Here is a 4,230-nt window from a genome sequence, read left to right as displayed (position 1 = left end):
GGGGAGAGGAACATGGAAGAAAGGCTCTGTCTAAAACAGAAAAGGCTGTCAACCCGAGTAAATAAAAAGTAGTAAGAAGCATTACGGTTAAGTGCTTTCTAGAACGTGCAAACATGATAGTGTTTTAGCTCGATAAGATCTTATTGTTAAAAAAAAAAACTAGTATATCTATAGATCTGAAGACATCACAGCATAACATTCTAGCCCAAAATTAGGGAGAGAATAGTAATTCTTGAAAAGACATTCTTCTCAACAATATACAGAGATGTAAAAGTTGTGTCCCAAAAAATAGTCTGTAAGCTACATTTTGTGATCCCATTGAAAAGGATAGTGTGGTTTGAGCATGGCTATGAGAGCTCAAAATTCACTGCTCTTTGGAGAAGTGAGCTATTTAATGCCACCAAAGATATGGCAATTGAAATAATAAGCTTTCCCTCTAGGCTTAGATGTAGTTGTGCCTTTCAAAATAAGCTCTCATTTACCAAATGCAAAGAAAAAACTGATCTTTCATTAGAGGAACATGGTATATCAAATATGATTAAGAATAAAAATGATACTCCCCCCAAAAATTCGTCCAAACATCTTATTCTAAATGAAGGCCAAGTGCAGCTTTTATGTCACCCATTATCATAAAGGGTCAAGAATCCCCTCAATCCATGTTGCACAGGATTACATAAGAAATATGTATTGCGACAATCTGTTTTGGGTTTTGTTCAGCTTTTGTTTATGGATAATTCAAATAATTTTGTTTATGGATAATTCTGCTAATTTTTTTCCTAATTTCCTAAAATGGGGCTAATGTTCATCCTTTAATCATGTCACACTTCTCTTTGCATAACGGTTTCATAGAAAAACATGAAGACTATTACTGAGGTATTTTGGAGGGGACAGCTCAAGATCCTTGCTTACTGTGGTGGACAGGCTCTGAAAACTATCCCTGTGATCCCTGATGCTTGGTGTTCATTCTCTCGAGTGAGAACTACCACTTGAAGGGAAGCAAGGAGTTTGAGTTGTTTCTTCCTGATAGAATACTACAATATAGTTACATGTGTGCGATTACTTGATTATATTACATTAAATTTTAGGGTGTGTCTGGCTGGAGTCTCTTCTTTCTTTACTTACTTTGAGGAAACAGTTGGCTATGTTGGAGAACTGTACATGGCTAAGAACTATGGGTGACTTCATTAATAGAGGACAGCCTCCAGATGAGAGCCAGCAAAGGAGTGAATTCTGCCCACAGTAGGAACAGATGACCCTGGAAGCAGATCCTTCCCTAGCTGAGCCTCAAATGAGACTGTAGCCCTAATACCTTGATTGCAGCCTTGTGAGACTCTAAGCAAAGGACTCAGTTAAACTGCGTCCAGCCTCCTAAAAGTAACAGCAATTATCAGTTCTGGAAAATAGATTTGTTTCCCAATGATATCTATGGACGCTGTGTGGATAGTGATGATTCATGTTGAATTGCTTTATTTTTTTTATTTCCTCAGATTCTGGGTATCAAAGATAAATTCAAACTTTCAAGATGCTGAAAACCTCTGCTCTTCTCCCCTTTTGTGTGTGTGCGTGCGTGTGTGTGTGTGTGTGTGTGTGTGTGTCTATATGTACATGGGTGTGTATATGTGTGCATTTACATTTAATTGAGGTACGGGGATTGTTAGAAAGGTTTTTAGTTAACAGAAACTTTACAGAGTAGTTCCTTAGAGGTCAATCTTTAACACTATTTCAGGGCTCCCCAAGGTTTCCCTACTGCAGTTTCTACACACATTCTATCTTGAATTTTAGTTTGTGATACTAGGGATCAATCATCCAACAAGTCTTTTTGAGGTCTGTGATTCGACCAGCCCTGTGCTATGCCCTAAAGTCTTCAAGCCAGCGGGGAGTAAGACATAGCCAGGGCATGGTAGCATTTGAATATCACCTAAACGACAGATCTAAACTACATGTTTGATTAAATAGTCTACAAGACTTGGAGACTGACTTAGCTCGTAGAACCATATTCATTATCCAATTACTTGAGAAACTTAAAAAAAATTCACGTATTAATTTATCTTTCTTCCCTCTCTCCCTCTTTTCCTCCCTCCTTCTCTTTCTTCCTTCTTTCCTTCTCTTCTTCCTTCCATTCCCACATATTTATTAAACATGCCTGTTATTGAGTTCTGTTCATGATGACAAAGTAAGTAAATGCTGTGCTTGCCTCCTTCCATGAGTGCATTAAAATTACAACTAAATTATAGAACAATCAATCTGGAGAACCACTGAGGACTAGCTGGACAGAACTTCTATTACTAAAAGTATAAAGAAGAGGCCACATCAAGACTGTGATTCTTTTATTGCACTTTGAGAAAATATGCAATAGATGATAAGTTTTTCTGAAGCTTTTGGAAGAAACTCGCTCAGCATCTCTGATGGGAGAGGAAGAGGTCATAATCATACAGGATGTGATGATGGTGAAAATTTCTTGACTTGTACAGATGTCAACCCTTTTCAGGCAATGGACCGAATGATGTTAAATATGTAAAACAGTATATATGCAAAAGAAACTGATCACCTTTCAGTGGATCCAAATGGACATTCATTTAGTTCTCCTTCAGTTATAATTTAATCCAAAGTACGAGATGAACCATCAAAGGTTTTCCAGGCCTCAACCCAAACCTGCCAGGCTCCAGGAGGAATAAAGGAAACTCGGAGAGCATCAAGAGATTCTGATGATGGACTAGAAAAAATAGCTGTTGGTCATCATCTTCACAACCAAGCTTATGTCATTAAAAAGTCAAAGAACAAGACTGGAGATGGAGAGGTCAATCAGGAATTCATCAGTATTAATGAAAGTGATGCTCATGATTTGGATGACGAATGGCAAAATAAGGTTTTGAAGTACAGACCATAGGGACATGGTGCAATCTAGAAAACACTAAGATACGAAGTGTTGGTTCTGAGAATTCAGGATTCCAAGAACTTAAAAGAAAGAAGAAACCTCATCAAAGCCCAGCCATTGAACATAGAAGATCATCAAATGTTTCTGTGGACAAACACAACATCAAAGGATCACCAGTGAAAATCAACAAGAAATAAATAGCCTTTCATTTAATATGTTTAGTTTTGGTTGTTTAAACAGAGAAAGTAATGGTGCTGAGTAATACACATAAGACTAACCTCTTGTTATTAAGTCAATACTAGACTTAACTTTTTTCTAATATCTCAATTTTCTTGCAGGTACTAGCTTTATATTATTGCGACTTTAGGAATAAGACTTTAATTTTCAACAATGTGATAAAGTTGGTAAACATTCTATCAAACTCTGTTTTTCCAGTTTTTTTCATATTACCTCTATATTCTTTTATATATTCAAGATTGAATGTAGAACTAGTTCAATCCCATATAATTAGTTATAAGAAAGTGAAATGTTAAAAAATATTCTCAGTTTTAGTAACACTGCACTAGAGTCATATTAATAAAGGTTAAAATTATTTAGCTAAAATTTTATGATGTGTTATGTGACCAACTAGCTTAAAGATTTTTAAAAAGCAAAGCAAAACTATATTAGTACTGTCTTATGAGAAATTAGTTATTATTTTGATAAATAAGATAAAGAATAATCAAATAGTTCATTATTTAAAAAATACCTATTATTGCCATAGTATCATAGATGCTGATATCTTTTAAATACTTGTCCAACACTCCTTTTGTCTCTACTTGTAAATATCTTGTCAAAAATGTAAAAGACTGTCTTCGTGGAAATAAAGTAAAGGAGTGCAAAGACATGTTTTTAACTAGGCTGACCAGTGCTAGTTCTAAATTCTAGCAACTATAGTTCTAAATTCTAGCAACTATAGATCAAGTCTCCATGTACTAATTCTAAAAAGTTTGTGAATACCTGAGAAATATGAACACTTACCATTTCATCCTGTTTGTGCTGTCCCCGTGTAGCTGTTTTCCCAGAGGTAATGCTTTTGATCTGCTGTGGTCTCGCATTCTGTCTCACTGTAGCATTGAGCTTCTAGCTCCATGTGGAACGGTGATGGTGTGCAGGCTTCCCTGTGCCTCCCCGTGCTTTCCTATACCTCCTGGAGCCAGGCTCCAGTGGGAACGATGATCTGGTGCTGGAATTTCTATGAGCAGGTCATGCAGGAAGGGAGAGGAACTATCTGGGTAAAGCCAGTTAAGTTTTTGAAGTGAAACTAGTGGGAAAAGTGTGAGTTTACTTGGCGAGGCCATAACGTTCTATATATA

At 36.5% G+C, this 4,230-nt stretch overlaps 1 pseudogene; it reads left to right on the top strand.

Moving 5' to 3' along the window:
• The first annotated feature begins 2,326 nt into the window (after positions 1-2,326).
• LOC102885267 lies at positions 2,327-3,072 on the top strand (annotated as a pseudogene).
• Positions 3,073-4,230: the final 1,158 nt, after the last annotated feature.

Source organism: Pteropus alecto, unplaced genomic scaffold (genome assembly GCF_000325575.1).
Source record: "Pteropus alecto unplaced genomic scaffold, ASM32557v1 scaffold24, whole genome shotgun sequence".
Lineage (NCBI taxonomy): Eukaryota > Metazoa > Chordata > Mammalia > Chiroptera > Pteropodidae > Pteropus > Pteropus alecto.
Note: the sequence above shows the minus strand (reverse complement) of the source record. Positions and strands in the feature narration are given on the sequence as shown.